General features: G+C 41.2%; 1 protein-coding gene across 6 annotated transcripts in view; it reads left to right on the top strand.

The window, feature by feature from the left end:
- The first annotated feature begins 227 nt into the window (after positions 1-227).
- ACVR1 (activin A receptor type 1) overlaps positions 228-19182 on the top strand; it is a 210253-nt gene continuing 191298 nt past the window's right edge. For 3 of the 6 annotated variants that reach the window (XM_061608735.1, XM_061608734.1, XM_061608736.1), the window contains exon 1: positions 228-487. The gene's annotated coding sequence lies outside the window, so the exon portion shown is untranslated. The remainder of the gene's footprint in view (positions 488-19182) is intronic. The other 3 variants (XM_061608738.1, XM_061608737.1, XM_061608739.1) reach the window with 1 other exon arrangement.

Raw genomic sequence — 19182 nt, forward strand, 5'->3', positions numbered from 1 at the left:
GCTGTTCTTTTGCTCTGCTTGCTATAGCTAAGTTATGCAATACGAACCAGTTAAATAAATCACACCAGGATCTATGCACTTCCACCCAAATGTACAAAAGCATACCACACATTTTCGCAATACCTTAGTGGAAAACATTACTGTTAATGGTTAACTTTATGAAACATTCAGCAGTAAGTCAGCTTTAAAAGTAAACGACTTAGGGCTTATTATTGAGACACAGTTAGAACAACCTGTCCAGAAGACAGTCGGATCATACTGGGGCAGTGAGTTTAGGATGACTTATAATTATGCTTGCAGTTAAAAGAACAAGTTACAATATTTAATTGCTCAATACTGGTATCATGCAACATGACTGGTTGTGTCTATTCCTGCCTCTTCTAAAACATAACATCTCCAGACTTTGCAAACCATATGAAGAAATATCTATATCATTCTGAGGTGAGCTGCTCCATGCTTCATAAGAGGGAGAAGAGACATAGCCCAGGTATAGTGATGCTCCTGAATAAGAAAATACTCACAAAATGTTCCTGATAAAATATTGAAAAATACGACAAACCACAGCTTTATGATATTCAAGATGCAGAAAGATTTCATTGTTCTGAAGCAATTGTACACCAGCCTGAGGGTGGGATACAAAAGGAATAGGTACATAAATAATACCTTAGGTTATAGGAATGCCACTTGCCCTTGGTCACACAGCAATGGTAAAAAAGACTGTGTGAGCGCTACGGCTTCTGGGGCTAGTGAACAGGGTTAACAATTAGTATTTCAAGAACCTCCAGGCCTTTTGCTGATACTCATCACCCACTATGTTGCTGTGGCTCTGTTGGAATCTGGCTAGATCTGTAGATAGTATCTCATGCCTGAGGGAGAGGATTTACTGAGGAGTCCTGCTCTGTGAAGAAACTTTGCCTTATACTTTTGTCTGCTTGCTGACTTATTCTAGCTTCTTGTCTTTGAATGTGCTGAAGGTTGGGTAGTGTAAGTCTCTGCCACATCCCCAATTACTGAAAATTCAACTCTATAGACTCTACAGCTAATTTCCTACTTTTAAACTTTTGATCCTTGTGGATAGCTGCCTAGTTGAGCATGCTCTTCACTGTGTCTTGAGGGGCTTGTTGCCATCGTTGCGAAGAGTGATGGTGGTGGGGAAACTGTCCCCGAAACAGAAAGTGCCCCATTAGAAAGATAGCTCCCGCTGAGGTTTTGCAACTATCATTTAAGCGTAATAGCCCTTTCTGCTGCCATGGATAGTCCTAAATGCCAAATTGACCAACTTCACATATTCAGAATGGGTTTGGATTGGAACTCACTTGAAATAGATACCTTTTGCTTTAGCTGCCCAGGACTGGTATCGTGCCAGCTATACTCAAATCACCCCCAAGATCACACATTATGGATTTGATCTGCAACGTTACACCTGATTTAAAACAGCACAATTCAGTTATGCATCTAGAGTTTGCTGACTCTGCCCCTACCCCAATTTTCTCAAGGAACTCCCTTCCTCCCATTTTTCCCCTGTGTAAAGGAGGGACTTCTTCTTTTTTAGTACCCCCTGCTGTAATCCTGATGTCTTGTTAAAGTATTAATTAATTTACTATTTGCTTAAGATGGTTATACCCTGACTCTTAATCATAGAGGGTTTTTTTTAATCATTGTTAGTGATAATTGAATGCATTAAAACATAAATATTAATAAGTAATTAACTGATAAATACATTATTTCTAACAGATATATACTTAAACACAATTAAAATACATAACTTTGCATCAATAACCATATCAAAAGAAATTTGTTAAATTAGCAAATATGCAAATATGCAAATATGCATGCACATTACTAAATATCCCCGAGCAAAGAGTATGGGTCTATTCATCCCATGTTTTGTTATTCCAATACAGAACAAAAACTCCAAGTTTCAAGAACTTCTTCCTGCCTTCTCTTACTCTGATCTGATTAGTCAGTTTTACCTTGTATTATTATTGTTGTTGTTACCCGCCCTTCACTCTGATGTCCCAGGAGGGGTTACCACAATTTAAAATGACTTAAAAATGTAGCACGATCTTAGTGACAATTGTTGGAGGTGTGGAGCACCTAAAGTGAGTATGTTTCAAGTTGTGTGGGACTGCCCATTACTTCTGGGGATCAGTTTTGACAGGGATCAGAAATATTCTTGGTCGGAATCTTCCTAGAGATTCAGTTGCAATTTTTCTGGGTACGTCAAAGAAATTGTCCCTGAGGAAGATCTTGAAATGACAGTTGATTTATTAAAAGTATCTAGAACAATGATATGCCAAAACTGGAAATACTCTACTTCACCATCTACTGATTTTTGGGTAACAAAAATGTGGGATATGACGTACATTGTGCTTGTTGTTTTAAATTGTTTTTAAGGATTTTGAGTCTAGACATTTCAGTAGCCGAATGGCAGGCATTGTTTGTTACCGTAGCAGTCAGGAAACTGTACCCCAAAATCCATGGGGGAGAGAACCAGACAGGAAGATTATATTTTCCTTGCACACTGGTTGCTGAGGTCTGTTTTCTAGCCAACGGTGTGATTTAGAGCAGCCTGGAGGATATTGTTAATAATGGCTATTTGGTAAACTAAAGAAAAGCAAAAGAGGCAAGAAACAACAACCCAAACTCTCCTGCAGTTCATGCCAACTATTGTTGGTCAATAGAAGTGGCAAACTGATCCTATCAGTAGCACTGATTTGTGGGTAGCTCACTGTACTGTCCCTTCATTGCCAATAATTGTAGTTAGCACCTGTATGCAATAGCACAATTCAGGGTGGCTTTGCAGGTGTGATTTGGTCTCCCTTGTAGTATGTGTAATATTTGCAAGATTTGAAATGAACCACAAATGCTGGTTAGAAGGAACAAACTTTACTTCACAGTGTGTTGCTCCATAACCAAAAACTCTACTTTCGCTTTCCTATATTGGTCCACCCCCAACTGATTCCCCCATAGAATTACTTCTAATTCACTTGAGTTCCTAGTCACATTACATCTCCCTTTTTTTTTAAAAAGAAAAACATAGAAACTACTGTCTATATTGAATTGGTTTTCTGATCACTCTGCCTCTTAATGTAGTAACAGGTAACTCAGAGTCCAAAATCTTTTCGGGTATATCACTGGCACTTTGTGCTACAGCTGTTCCACTTTTGTTGTCTTGAGACTGATAGGTCTACCTCTGATGGAGGTGCAGTTGCAGTCTCAGTAGTCTCATCCATTTTTGGTTCACAACTTGGAGTGCTTTGAAGATCTCTTCTGTTCCGTCTGTAGACAGCTTAATCATCACTCTGAACCAAATATGATCTTGGAGTCATGTTTTGTCCAGTCACTCTCGCTGGTTTCCACACTCCATCTTGCCGAACATTAACAGAATCACCAACCTGCAAAGGTGGTAAAGGCTTTGAACCTTTGTCAAAGTAAAGCTTCTGTTTTTCTTGTCTTCTCTTCAGATGTGTCTGTATGTCACCTTTTACCTGCTGAGGTAGTAACAATGGTGCTGAGGTAGGCAACCTGGTTCTTAAATGTCTCCCCATTAAAAGTTGTGCAGTTGAGGCTGTATCTACTGTAGGCGTATTTCTGTAATCCAATAAACTAAGATAAGGATCTGCGTTAGTCAGACTAGATTTCTTAAGAATCCTCTTTACTGTTTGGATCGCTCTTTCTGCCATTCCATTTGATTGAGGAAATAGTGGACTGGATGTTGTGTGAACAAAGTCCCAATCTTTGGCAAACATTTTAAAGTCTCTAGAGCAAATCTGAGGGCCATTATCACTGACAACCTCTTCAGGTATACCATGTCTTGCAAATATAGATTTGCAGTGTAAAATTACTGATCTACTTGTAGTGTCTTCAAGCAAACATATTTCCACATATTTTGAATAATAATCGACCAAAAGTAGATAGTCCTTTCTTTCAAATTCAAACAAGTCCATTCCTAGCTTCTGCCAAGGTCTTCCTGGAATTTCATGAAGTAACATTGGTTCTTTTTGGTTTTTATTTCTGAAGGTGTGACATGTGGTACATGACAGTACCAATTCTTCAATTTGGGCACACATACCTGGCCAATATACAGCTTCTCGTGCCTGCTTTTTACATAATTCAACACCCAGATGACTCTCATGTATAATATTTGCAAGATTTGAAATGAACCACAAATGCTGGTTAGAAGGAACAATCTTTACTTCACAGTGTGTTGCTGCATAACCAAAAACTCTACTTTCATTTTCCTATATTGGTCCCACCCCCAACTGATTCCCCCATACAATTACTTCTAATTCACTTGAGTTCCTACTCACATTACAGTATGTATGGCCTGTCTCTTTAAAAGAGACATGCCTGGTCTGTAACAGAAATGCCCTTCCCCTCCCTGTGTGTGTTTCCCTCCAAAGCTCAGTGGGAACTAGTTGGAACTTTTGGCTGTGTGTACACCACAAATTGAAAGCACATTATTTGCCCCAAAGAATCCCAGGGACCGTAGTTTACCCCTCACAAAGATACAGTTCCTCACACCCTTAACAAACTACTGTTCCCAGGATTCTTTGGGCAAAACACTCTGCTTTCAATGTGCTTTAAATGTATGGTTTGTACATAGGTGTGTTTTCAATGTGCTTCAAATGTAGGGTGTGTGCATGCAGTCTTCCTCTTTTTACCTGCTCAGCAAGTCCTAGCTGCTATGCTGAGTTGTTGATCACAACCAAATCCAGTTGTTTAGGTTTTCCTGACTCCTGCTACTTCCTGCTCTCAGGGTAGGCCCATTGCAAGGTGTCCTCACATAGTAAGTACCCTTCTCAAATCCATGGGATACTACCTCTTCATCACCCTGAGGAGTGCATATGTGAAATATGGATACCACGCTTCTTTCTTGCAACATGTGCCTACTATATGCATACAAAGTAGGCCTGTGTTTAATCCTAAACAGAATGAAACTACTTCTAAGAATAACAGTAAAATATTAGATGAATGGCAGCTATGTGGGTCTGTAGGAGGGAAAATACAGCATCAGTAGCTTAACACTGTTATTTGGACCAACTGAAAGTCACAGAATAGTGAACTTCTTTTTGAGTTTCACAGAACTCAGGGTAGAAGTCAACCAAAGAAACAGGGACAGGAGAAATTCGATAGGTTTTGCTGAGAAAGGGCCTGGCAGAAGCCCATCTGCAATGTATAATGTATAAGGTTTCCACTCCAGTACTGAGAGGCCCTTGAGGAACAGGATGCATTCCCCCCCATATAAATATATCCTTTGCAGCCAAGCCTCATAAACCAGGCACCTCAATTTTACATGAAAATTGCTAACCACAGAGACACCACATTATTCACGGAGAAGGTTTCCTTGGCTTGTTTTTAGAATGGAACTGTGTTGTGCATTTTAGTCATTCAAATGACTTTGGTTTGTGCTTAGGAAAACAAACCCAGATGTCTCTGCTTAGTTACTGCATAAGAAGGATAGAACCAGATACTTTAATGAAGACCGTGTTTCCCTTCTATGGCCAATGGGGAGGGGGCAGCTGACACTTGGAGGGGAAAATTGGCAGATTGGACTGGGGTGGTTAACCCCACCTGCTGGTAGCTCCCCCATCTGGGCTCCAGAACTGAATGGGAGCATTAATAGGGGAGAACAGGCAGACATGGGAGGGTTACATATTCCTTCCCACCACCCATCCACCAATCTTGCCCTGCCAGGGCTTCTCACTTCTGCATTCCCTCTATCTTGGCAAATGTATAATGGTTTGCCAATATAATGTTTTGTTCCACTTTTAGAAGAAGGATCCTGTCAAAGAATATATGGTTAGTCAGTTCCCACTGTCACTCTTGCACCTATCACTGTGACTTGTAAATTGTCACCTATCATAAGAACATAAGAACATAAGAAGAGCCTGCTGGATCAGGCCAGTGGCCCATCTAGTCCAGCATCCTGTTCTCACAGTGGCCAACCAGGTGCCTGGGGGAAGCCCGCAAGCAGGACCCGAGTGCAAGAACACTCTCCCCTCCTGAGGCTTCCAGCAACTGGCCCTCAGAAGCATGCTGCCTCTGACTAGGGTGGCAGAGCACAGCCATCATGGCTAGTAGCCATTGATAGCCCTGTCCTCCAGGAATTTGTCTAATCTTCTTTTAAAGCCGTCCAAGCTGGTGGCCATTACTGCATCTTGTGGGAGCAAATTCCATAGTTTAACTATGCGCTGAGTAAAGAAGTACTTCCTTTTGTCTGTCCTGAATCTTCCAACATTCAGCTTCTTTGAATGTCCACGAGTACCTCTGTGTCTGTGCCCATTTCTCATTCATTCTTTGTTGGCACAATATATCATCAGTGGTAGGTGGTAAGCCACAGAAAGATAGAAGTCCTAGCCACTTTGGCTGTTGAGGTCAAAGTAATGAATACTAATCCTTCTTGACGGCATCAGAAGCTCCCCCTACCATTTCCCACCTATCAGTTGTGGTATTGAAACTTCCTTGCTCGCCCTCAGGGGTGAACTTTGGTGACAGGGGGAAAAGCTTTGGCAGGCAAGAGACTGTTGATTCTCCTGGACCTCTTAGAGGCTTTTGATACTGATGGAGAACCCCTTAAGGGCCCTGGCCCCAAGCGATTTAGTACCTTGAAAATTAATGAAGGAAAAATGGATTTCTTTCCCCTTTGTCACACACAGCAGGCATTAAAAGCAGGCCTGAGTGTACCAAGCAGAAAAAAAGGGTTAAGCTCTCCCTGTTATAGAATTCCTGAGCATCTTTCTTTGCCAAACGGCTAAATGCGTGACCGCAGATCATTTATTTAGTTCTCTTGATTAACATATCGGTTACTATGTGATCTTGGAAAGCTAGGTTTCTGATCTCGCATACTATAGAGCCTGCATCCCTCTGTGTTTTATGGAGGAGTGGCTGGCTCAGATTTACCCTTTTTCCTTTTCTGTGTTCCCTAATCATTCTTTGTATCATATTCTGTGGCTTTTGGTTATAATATGGTGATTTAAATTAATCTTTCTCTATAGCAAAGTGGTAATAAGCAGAATTTCATATAGAAACTGCCAGTCACTCTAGGGAGAGCTAGATTTGGCTTGTAATCATGACTTCACCCAAGGAACATGCTGTTATGTCCTAAGAGATCTTCCTTGACCAGCTTGACTGGTCAGGAGCCATGATAGAATGGAATGTAAATGGTACATACTGGTTTCAGAACAGTACAAGATCATCAGTAATGTATGGCAGTAGAATGGTGAGATCTGAAAAAGGGGACAGGTTGACATCTATGAACACAATGGGAGATGGGAGGTATGAATATACATGTATTCATTTTAATAAAGTTATCTGGTTGGTTGGAAATATTTCAAGAGGGAAGAAATTTTATGTTACGTAGAAAAGAATTTGGGGGATTTGTTAAATGATTGTCACATGCTGAAATTGTATTTTATAAAAGGAGCTTGCACACAGTGCCTCTTTGCAGTCTCTCTTGGATGTTTTTGGGAGACTGACCTTGCATATGCTTGTTTTTATTGTTTTTAATAAAGGCCTACCTTTTTGCTTTAAGCCTGTCTCAGAGATTATTATTTAAGGGACCCCCAGCAAAGAACCCACAGGGGAAAATAACAATTTCTCCAACATTACCATCAGCTGTGGTATCTTTTTGGAGAGGCTGCCTGAGTTGCATGTTTGTCACTGGTTCAGCTTGTACTTGGAATGCTGTTCCCAGAAGATGGTGCTGGGGATTTCTGCTTGTCTCTGTGGCATTTGTGCTTCAGAGACCTACAGGATTCTATATCTCATACTGTTTAAGATGTATATGAAACTGCAGAGTGAAGTCATTTGATGCTTTAGAGTGTGGCATCATCAATATGTAGATGACACACAACTCTATTTCTTTTTTTCATTGAGCTCAGGTGAAGCAGTGGAAGTGTTAAACCTGCCGTAATGGACTGAATTTGGGCCAATAACCTGAAGCACAATCCAGACAAGATGGAGGTGCTATTAGTGAGTGGCTCATCTGCTCAGATGAGTGGTGTTCAACCTATTCTGGAGGGGGTTGTGCACCTCTAAGGTAGGGGGAGCCTGTGATACCAGCAAACTACTAGGGCTGTATTTTGAGGGTGCTCATTGATTCATTGTTGACAGAGGCACAAGTGGCATCTATGGTTCAGTGTGTCTTCTACCAACTAAAATTTATAAACCGCTTGCACAAGAAATATCCTGTAAGAAGTGTACAAGTCCATTTATATATAAAACATGACTAAAAACTAAAACCAATTAAAAACAGAAAACCATAATTAAAAGCAAAGATAGAATCAATAAAACATTTTAAACAAATATAACTACTGTAGATAATGTGTGTATAGGCTTGCTGAAGCAGAAACGTTTTCAGTAGGTGTCTACAACAATATAGCGAAGTCACTTGCTTAATGTCAATAGGACATTCCAGGGCACAGGTACAGCCACTCTAAAGGAGTAACTCCTTGCACATGTGAAACAGACATTATGTGCCACTGAAGGGATTGAATAGGCAATGTGTGAGGTAATCCCTTAAGTAAACTGGTCCCAAGCCATTAATGGTTTTCTATAGCAATAGTAACACCTTGAAATCAGCGCCAGTACAGATCTTCAAGAAGAGCTGTAATATTTATTTATTTATTTATTTAAACATTTTATATCCCGCCCTAGTTCTTAGAATTCAGAGCAGCGAACAAATAAGACAATGTCTAATACAAAACAATATACAATTAAAAAGATAAAATTAAGAAAATCAATAAAACAATAGTTATAACAATTTAAATGTTAACATTAAAAGCTTGAAGAAACAAAAATGTTTTTAACTGACGGTGAAAGACCGTGAGTAAGGAGGAACATCGGATCTCTGGTGGCAGGTTATTCCATAAAATGGGAGCTATGCACAAAAAAGTTTTGTTCCTAGTATTGGAGCGGCGGATTATAAAGGTAGATGGAATGATAAGAGAATGTTCGAAGGGTACTCTTGTCGGTCGTTGAGATTTAAATTCCAGAATACGATTTGATAGATATATTGGTGCTAATCCATGTAGGGCCTTGAAAGCTAATACCAAAATTTTAAACTGGTGTCGAAATAAAATCGGTAGCCAATGAAGTTGATAAAGAAGAGGTGTAGTATGCATTTGTGGACCAGCTCCGGTCAGCATTCTGGCCGCCACTCTCTGAACCAACTTAAGCGGACGAAGCGATCTAGCAGATAGTCCTATATAAAGAGCGTTACAATAGTCCAATCTTGAGGTCACAAGAGCCTGTGTCACTTGCCTCAAGTCCGACGTTCCTAAAAACGGACGAAGTTGGCGGACTAGCTTTAATTGGGCGAAAGCACTTCTGGATACTGTTGCAATTTGGGGTTCAAGGGTCAAAGCAGAATCTAAAAGAATACCCAAACTCCGAACTTGGGACTTCAGAGGGAGTGGGACCCCATCTAATATAAGCACGTTTTTAAATTCATGAGAGGGTTTATGTCCAATTAGTAGAACCTCCGTCTTCTCTGGGTTAAGTTTCAGTTTGTTCTTGTTAGTCCATTGCTGTATTGCAGCCAAGCATTGGTTTAAGGGACGAACCGCATCTGAAACATCTGGCGGGAAAGAATAATAAAGTTGGGTATCATCTGCATATTGATGGTAATGTATTCCGAATTCCCGGATGATCCTTCCTAAGGGCTCCATATAATATATATATAATATATAATATGCTGACAGACTGTCATTCCTGTCAGCTATAGCATCTGCCTAACCGCAGGTTGAGGATGAGTTGCAAGGGATGTTCCACATAGAGTGCATAGCAGTAATCCAGTCTTGAAGTTACCAATGCATGAGCTACTGTGGTCACGCTATCCTGGTTCAGGAATGATTGTAGCTAGCATCCCAGCCCACCCTGGTGAAAGGCTCTCCTAGCCACCAAGGCCAATTGTGATTCCAATGACAATCCAGCCAAAGTTAAGCCATCTTAAGTCCCACTGATTTTAGTGAAAGAGCGAAGTCTGAAATGATCTCCTAAACATGTAAATGAGGGAGAGAGGGAGGCCCTAGTTCCATTTGCCTGTTATTATAGGAGTTAAAGATTTCCACCAAAAAATCTTTCCTCTTCATCTGTTCTTCTTGAAGTGGTTCAGAGGGAAAGATATGAGTGTGAGAGGAGACAGGATGGGGAGGTGGCAATGACAATTGCTAGCAAGGCTATATAGGGTGGGGTATAGTCAAGGTATTCCATCAGTAAAACTACATGCTGGCTAGAGTTACATGAACATGGTAAAAGTGACTATTTGATAGCTTTTTTTTTCTTATCGTACTCCTATGGCAATGCTTTCATAGAAATGCCCTCTTCCCCCCTCCACTCCAAGGAATGATCCAAGAGAACTAGCCTTCTTCAGACTTTGGTAAAATATGCTTGAGGGGAGCATTCAAAATAAAAACTCCCCACAGGAGAATAACAAGGAAAAATCATCACATGATGCTTTTTTCCATTCCTGAGTTACTGAAACTTCTTTTCTGATTCCTAGATATCCAGTCACTGCTTGAGATTTCAGATACTGTAGATTACGGTAACCTACTTTATAGCAGGAGATTCTTGTTGGTTGAATATTATAAGGTTTGAAAGAGATGGAAAACAGGAGCATAAGACAAGTCACAATGCATGATGGTCAGAACACAGCAATAGTGGCCAACTGAAAGGTCACATCACTAATATAAAGGAGATGTTAGCTGCTGTAATGGAATGATCTGGGAAGGAGTGCATGCATGTAAAATGATAGAAGGAACCAAAATGTTCTGTGAAGTAGTGAATTGAGGAATAGAGATAAAAATTATCCCTTGCTGGTTTATTTTTCTTCTAACAAAACCCAAACTCTCAGAAAAGTGCTAGAAGCCAGCTTTTCCTGCTCAAAGTGGGAACTTCTCTGAGTGGGAGCTGTAATTATGACCTAGCTTTGAAAAAAGAACAAAGAGATCAGAGTTTTCTAGCTCAGTTTAGAGGTTACATAAATGGTAGTATAAATTACCCATCATTAAATGAATGTATAAATTACATGCCAAGGGGCCGAAAGATGGAGTGATGTAGCATGAGAAGCAGCCAAGAGGAAGGGCTATGATGCTGTTGCAGGAAGCTGAAACTTGTACCTTCATTTACAATGGCCATTTAATCAACTTCTCTGCTGGACTAATGCTGTCTTTTGGTGCTTGCTGAGAAAAAGTGGGACAAAGCTGGCTGGTTCTTCTTCTTTCAAAGGCACCTTTCATGATTTATAACAGGGTCTTAAAATGTGCCTAATTTACTGGAGGATAGCCTTTCAGTCATCCAGATCTATAGTTGGCAATATACATAAACCCAGAATATGTAGAACATGGCAGCCAAATTAGAGTTGTACTTGCACTAGATTAAAGATCCTGTGGCTCTTGGCAGAACCATTTTAGGAAATGCCACTTGTTTGTGAACCATTCACTTCATGTGTCTCTGCCAGTGTTATGGAGATTTGCCTACCAATTTCAGTTATAGCTTGTACATTGTAAAAACTCCTAGGTAGTTTGCCTGTTGTCATGTAGTTCATGCAGCATCATGGTTAATGTAGTGCTCGACTACAGCATATTTGCTGACCAGAAACTTGGTGTCCTGTACTGGCTGAATGTGAGTAGGAAGTTCTTATGTAAGGGTTCACTCTCATGTAAGACATGAAATTATTAGGTAGCAGAAATCACTATTTTCTTGTCCCCAACCTTGCAAATGCAATAAGGGGATTATAATACTGGCCAAAGTTATATGGGTGTTGTAAGGATTACTGAGATAGTGAGTAAAAAAGCACTTTGAACACTGCAAGTGCCATGCAGATGAACTCAAAACCTATCAGTTTGGAAACTGACAGAAGTGACAACATACCCATTAAAGTCTTTCAAAATAAAAATTGAAACTTGGTTGTTCTTGGGGCCCCTCCAGACATCCTTTTTATTGTGTATTCATGATGATTTGTGCTCATAATGCTATCAGAACAGTCACATATTATTCCTGCTTTCAATACTATTTGTGCCTGCAAACGTTTGGGGGCACGGTAGGCACAATGCTGCATTTTCAAACAGTGTATATCTCATTACGTCCTGCTATAATCCCACAACATATACCAAAAATGGTCTTATTTTTGTCTCCATTTTGTTGCGATATAGCCCCTCCTAGCAGCAATAATGTGGTAGCAGCACTGGGGAGGCACTGCAAAACAAAGTAAAGCAGAATAAATCCACCACTATTATTGTGTCAAGAACATGTTGCAAAATACACCTGCAATAAACACCTGTCTGGAGGGCCCTTGGTTGAAACTTAGTTCTCAATAGTTATCCATCATTTGATTTAAGTCCACCAAAAAAACTTCCTTATGGAATGGATGTTGTGACATGTATTCAGGAATTCATATGCCCAGTGTGTCCACCACACCACTCAAGTCATCAGCTTCATCTCTCAAATTCATACAGTTGCATTTGCTGAGTTAGAACATTTCTTTAACTATGAAGAATTAGTGGTTGAATTTGCTTGTTTTCCTCTCCCCTATCACTTTTGCCTTCTACATTGTGTCTATTAGATTATAAAGAGTGTGCAGCCAGGCAGTCTATCTTTTAAAAATCTCTGGACCTTGCAATGATGATGATGCTAAGATGGAGAATCCACATTGGTTTTACTATCTAATGTAGGTGGGTTACATTTCTCCAGTGTCATTTATATTGCCATCAAATATGCAGTACTGTATAATTAATACAACACATGTTAGGATCCAATGAAGAAACTATACAATAGCAAAATCACTTGTTAAACATTTTGCAGCTAAAAGTACAAGCCTGCAACCTGCCTTTTGAACTCTAATTGGACTGCAGCAGGCAGAGAACTTAGCAAAATACAGTAAATTAATCTCTGTCCAACATGGGAGATCCTTTGGGAAGATACAAGCATCCTCTGTAATCTTTACCTAAGCCAAAAGGACTAATACTTTTATAAACTGCTTCACCCAGTGAATTAATACAAGCAACATTGGAAACAGAATAGCCAGCCTGTGCAGGTTCTTCCTTTGTGATGAAGACCTATAGGGTAGGGTAGGGACTCTTTCTGCAACCCAAAAACACATTCATTTGTTTGTTTAACAGGAAGGAAAAAAGAGCTGATTTTAATAGGACAATGACTCTGCAATCTGAATTACGTACTGAACTCATAGTTGGCACCTTGATTAAGAATTTTAGAAATCTTGTAAATGGGGACACTAAGTGTTGGAAAGTGTAGCTGCGGGGGGATCACCCTCCACTCAGTTTTCTGCCCTGGGGAGGAAGTGGTTCAAGAGCAGTAGCAGTGAAGTAAATAAAAGCAGCTTATGGTCTGCTCATCTAGGATGCTAGACAAGGCAACGCAGACCAGCAGCAACAAGTCACAGATGCCTCTAATGCAGCCTTGCCCAACATGGTGCCCCCTAGATGCTGACTGGGGCAGATGGGAGTTATAGTCCAAAGCATCAGCAGACCACCCATTTGGAGAAGGCTGCTCTAATGGAAGTCAAAATAAAACACACTTGCCCTTAGGGTAGAGGTGGGGAACATGTGACTGAGGGCTGCATAAGGCCCTCAGCCTAATTTCATGCAACTGGGAGGAGCCCAGAGGGAGACAAGCAGAGCAGGAATGGAAGAAGAGGGTGAAAACCTGGAACAGATGGAGTAAAGGAAGGAGGAGGGAGGAAAGCCTTCTACAGGCGAACAGTTCACACTTCTGGCACAAGCAATTTCTCTCTTCCCTGGCAGCCATTGGGAGGCTGGTTCACATGGCAATTTAATGTGAGATAGGTGCTACTTGCATCCCCGTTTAATTCGCAGAGTTTACATGGCATTGCAGGCACAGGGAAGGTGTGTCACAACTTTTCCCTTTAAATCCAAATCAACTCAACCCTCTAGAAATGCGAAAAGTGAAGGAAAAACCATCGCCGCTTAGCTACGTTCCTCCTATGTAGGTGCTTTGCTCCAAAGTTTTTTGTTGGGGGGTGGATCATAACTTTCAGATACTCCCCTTTCTCCACCCACTAAACTCTCCATAAATTCCATTTTATTTCCGGAGGATCAAAAAGCAACTTCTGAATGATGCTCCTGAACTGCTGCAGCCCTCCTTTTTTCCGCACATTTCTCACCCAGTAAACTGCCTTCCTTCACTCCTGTTCTTTCTTTCTTTCTTTCTTTCTTTCTTTCTTTCTTTCTTTCTTTCTTTCTTTCTTTCTTTCTTTCTTTCTTTCTTTCTTTCTTTCTTTCTTTCTTTCTTTCTTTTTCTTTCTTTCTTTCTTTCTTTCTTTCTTTCTTTCTTTCTTTCTTTCTTTCTTTTAACTTTGGCATGGTTAGAACCCTTTCCACCCAAACATCCTCAGGCTTTGCAAAAGCAAAGCTGAACTACCCCTGCGATTTTCCCGCACAGCGGCTGCAGGAAGGAAGGGAATGTTGGGCTGTGAAGTGGGGGGCGGCGGCGGCAGCTACTTTTCATTACAGCATTGTTTCTCTCCCTCTCTCTTTCTCTTTGACACACACATACACAAAACCTGTCTCCAACTACCTAATTTTAAAAAAGGAAAAGGAAAAAAGGGTTTTACTAGGAATAAGAGGGGGGATCTAGTCAGTGTCATGTCAATTTCATGCCAAGGCACTCTCCCAGCTTCACCCTTGAAGCCCAAACAGTCATGGGGATCGCACTCCCCTCTCAGAACTCAGTTCCATAGTCTCTTCTTTGGACCACATCATGAGTGTTTGTGTGTGTGTGTTATTTAACAGTCCCCTGCATGACGGTTGATGGAACCCCCCCAATATAGTTGTATCACCCAATTACCGATGTGACAGAAGGCGTGTGCGCAAAAAAAGGCACATGTGCCCACACACACACAGAGGCACACACTCTTCCACTAAAAATTGCATTTTAAAAGTACTTAATAAAAAAGGTTTTGCTATAAATATGTCAGGAGGAAATGAAACTGACAGAAAAATGTTTTTCATATCAGTTGCGCCCCCCTCTCTCTCCAGGCTTCAGTGTGCCAGAAACAATGAAACAAAACCCCCTCCCCTTCTCCATTAGCAATACTCCGGAGGGAGTAAACATGTAAATTTGGGGGTGCGACCACAAGGAAACAGCGATACTAAATGTGAATGGAAAACAGTGGATTGGAAGATAGTGGAAAACAGTGGATTGGAAGGCAGTGTGAACCTTGCAAATCTATCTCGAAGGGAAATGCTGTGTCTTTAATCTGAACTTCTCCCATGTGAATCAGCCCCAACTCAGAGGAAAAGAGAAGGGGGTGGCAGACAGAGAAAAAGAGGAGTGGTAGAGGAGAGTGAAAAAGGGGAGGAAGTGATGGCCATCAACTTGACTGGCTTTAAAAGAGGATTGGACAAATTCGTGGAGGATAAGGCTATCAGTGGCTACTAGCCAGAAAACCTATGCTCAGCCTCCATGGTCAGAGGCAGTATCATTCATGATGATTGGTGCTCATAATACTATCGGGACAGTCACATGTGATTCCCTCTTTCAATACTATTTGTGCCTGCAAACATTTGGAGGCTTCTGAATAGCAGTTGCTGGAAACCGCAGAAGGGGAGAGTACTCTTGTGCTCACTGCTTAGGTCCTGCTTGCGGGCTTCCCATAGGCATTTGGTTGGCTACTGTGAGAACAGGATGCTGGACTAGATAGGCCATTGGCTTGAACCAGCAGGCTCTTCTTATGTTCTTATGGAAAGAGATAGAAGGAATAGTGGAAGAGGGAGTGAAGAAGGTGGTAGAAAGAGAACGAATTGAAAGGCATGGCCCTGCCTCCTTTAGTCTCTGTCGCTTCCTGATGCTGGCTTGGGCTCTTCTCACATCCAGCTCCTGCCCCATGCGCTGCCAGCATGTGGTCCCCATCAGATTACCTTGAGGGAATCTAGTCGTGGACCACCAAAAAGATTCTTCACCCTGGCTTAGGATAAATCTATGCAAGCATTTCCCTCCAGAGTTTACCCCAGGAATCACTTTTGCCATCTGTACCTCCTCCCAGTAATGCCCCAGCCCCAGCACCCATGGGCAGTGACTGGGCCCCTTCAGCACACACACACAACTCACTGGCACTGGCCTAGGTCTGTGAGCTGTCATGTAAGTCCCCTCCCCCAGTGTAGCATCACTCAATAGCATTGTGGGAATTATAATCATGCCAGTGCTATGTTGAGGGTATTGTGGAAAATTTTAAATGGCTGTTCATAGCTGCCCATCAGGTAAGCCCACATCCAAGGGCCTGCTGTTGTGGGAGAAGACCCAACAGAGAACACTTTGTGGAGGCCTCAAATCTGGAGCAAGCCCTGCTCATTCGGATTCCATTTCCAGAAGATTTTGGAAGAGGAAATGGAGTACCTCATAAAAATTTGCTTGCTTGTCCTGCAGTGATCCTCCTGGAAATGTGTAAACACAGAGACACTTCTTTGCTTCCTTTCCTGTCAGCAAATCTCTCAAGGAAGAAAGGACTACCATTTGCTTCTTAACAGAACAAGCTAAAGCCCTTTTTTGTACGAAGTTCCATTGGTAAGGGACAGAGGAGGAAGTGGAGGTGACCTGACAGTGACTATATTCCTACTTCCCTCAATGATGAGAGGCTTCTTATTTTCCCATCAATGGGTGAGAACCAGATTGCTGTCTAGGACTTTTATGTGATTGATGAGTGGCAATTTATATCGATATTTAATACAGTTTGGTCAGGGAGCGGTTTCATTGTCTCCTGGTGTCTTTGCAGTAGCTTCTTAGTAAAGTGGATGGAGTGATTGGTGATAGTGATTTGCTGACTGTGAGAGAGAGATATTGGAGCAGCTGGGTGGATGGTTTGTTTGTGCGTACTGGATGTGTGCTGAGGTGTGGGAGTACAATGGGATGAGTGATATTGGATGAATAATATGTACTGTAATGATTTGTGTTTATATAGTAGGGAAATATGTTGGGAGTGGATGTAAGACAGAATCTGGGTGTAATGTGTATGTGTCAGTGGGGTAAGTACTGCATATTGTGAGACAGGATATGCCTTGACAAGAGAGAGGGTGAAAAGAGATCCCTGACTCTTTAAAATGCTGTCGAAATATGCTCCTATGTTTTTGCTTTGCTGGAATTTTGTTATATTTGGTATTGAAGTTTTTTGTTCCAGCTTCATTGTTATATATATATACACATATTGTATTTGCTATGGGTGGTATTCAATGCTAGTCCTATTCAGAGTATACCTATTGACATTCATGGACATGACTAACTTAGATTCCTGAATTTCAATGAGTCTCATCTAAGTAGGATTTAGCTGAATACAACCCTGTTTGTAAACCATTTAGAGATTGTGGGTTGTATTCTACTAAGTCTACTCAGAGGGGACCCATTGAGATTATTATTAACCTCAATGGGTCTGCTTTGAGTAGGACTAGCACGGAATACTCACCTCTCTTTGTATTCAGCAGTATATAAATATATGATAAATAAATAAAATGATCTGCTTGCTGCTGTGTGAGGCAATAAACAGCAGCCGCCACCTTTTCTGGAGATCTTCTGGCAAATAAGAAGGAGATTAAGTTTCTTGCAGCATATGTCCCACAGCTTACCATGTGAAGTAGCAAGCAGTAGCACCCCTGTTCTCTTTGATTGCTGGTGGTGGTGGAGACTGCCAGTGTGGTTTAGAGGCACTTGTGCCATTTCTCTGATCTGTATCACTAGCACTGGCATCTTATGGGTATTGGGGTAGGCACCACTAACCTGCCAGCAAGAATGGTTTCTAGGTAGGGTGTCCTGGTGTTCTACTTTACGACAACAGTCACTATTACGGACAAATAATCATTATTTCTAAATTTGCATCAATACATATAAGATGCAATTTTTAATGAAAATCTGCATCTCCTTTTTGGCCTCTTTCTTGGTGATTTTCTCTTTTTCAGCAAAGTGTAAGCGGCCACCCTATTTCCAGGTATACCTTGTCCCTATGGGAGGCTGAAATCTTTTCAGGCAAGCAAACCTCCCTTCAAGGACAGGCTGAATAAAGCTAGTTCCTGACATGGATACACTTGAGAACTTGCCTCTTCTTTTATCCCACAGTAACAGGGTGGTATGGAGGGCATTTTTAATAAATTCCTATGTAACCTGCTCCCTCCCTAGAAGTGAAACAAATGAGTCCTGTTGAGCTCTGAATGTAAACACAGCATCCACAGATGATCTCCACTGGGGTGATGATATACATGTATCCTTAATAAATGCATTCCTTTTATTTTGAAAAAAGGTTCAGCAGTCTCAGTAAAACATAAACATCTTTGCTAAGCAGGAGTTAGACTTGAAGCTTTTACAAGGGCTGAAAGAGGTCAGATCCATCTTTATTGTTTTTCTTTTGCTGCCACACTTCCCTCATTTCTTTCATATCTGATGCAGAAATAACTCCGCTCAGCCCAAAAGAATATTGTCATAAAGCTTTAATTTAAGGGGGAAAATGGCATATGATCTGTCAGGATTAGCTACTATGTGCTAGTTTAATTTGATGTAAACATGATCTTTTCCTTGGAGTAGATTTAGTATAATTCCTTTAGCTTGATTTTTAGCTGATTATCTGTTTATCTGCATGTATCCTAGGTCAGGATTAGCAATTTATTAACTCAATCCAGATATATCTTCAACTACTATTTAGCACCTAATTAGTGCCTACAGTTCCCAAGGCTTAATGTCCCATTTGGTCCTTCAAGCATATTTCCTGAGGAGGGTGGCTTCACATTTGATGGGGGAGTTGTGTTTGCCCAGAGGTGCTGCCAGTTTTGAAGGGGCCCTGGTGGTGTTGCCTGCCACCACTACTGCCTGTCTGGTGGTCATTTTGGAGTGCCCCTGGGCTACAGGGCCCTTAGACTTATGCCCTGCCTCTGGGCTAACAGCACCACTCTGTTTTCCATGGGTGCATCATTGTTTCAGCAGACACCAGTACTGATTGAAGCAAACATGTAAACTGTGGCAGATGCATATCTTTAAACTTCATATACAAGTGCCATGGTCCAACCGGGATTTTTAAATATCTATGTTTGCTGCAGGAAATGCTAATATGACACTGGTGCTTCATAAAGTGTGTTTCACAAAATACATTCTTTGGGTCTGACTTTGAAAGCAAGAAATTATTATTTTCTCTTGGCATATCTTGATGTTAGAAACTGCTGGCTC

The sequence above is a fragment of the Rhineura floridana genome, chromosome 2 (assembly GCF_030035675.1).
Source record: "Rhineura floridana isolate rRhiFlo1 chromosome 2, rRhiFlo1.hap2, whole genome shotgun sequence".
Classification (NCBI taxonomy): domain Eukaryota; kingdom Metazoa; phylum Chordata; class Lepidosauria; order Squamata; family Rhineuridae; genus Rhineura; species Rhineura floridana.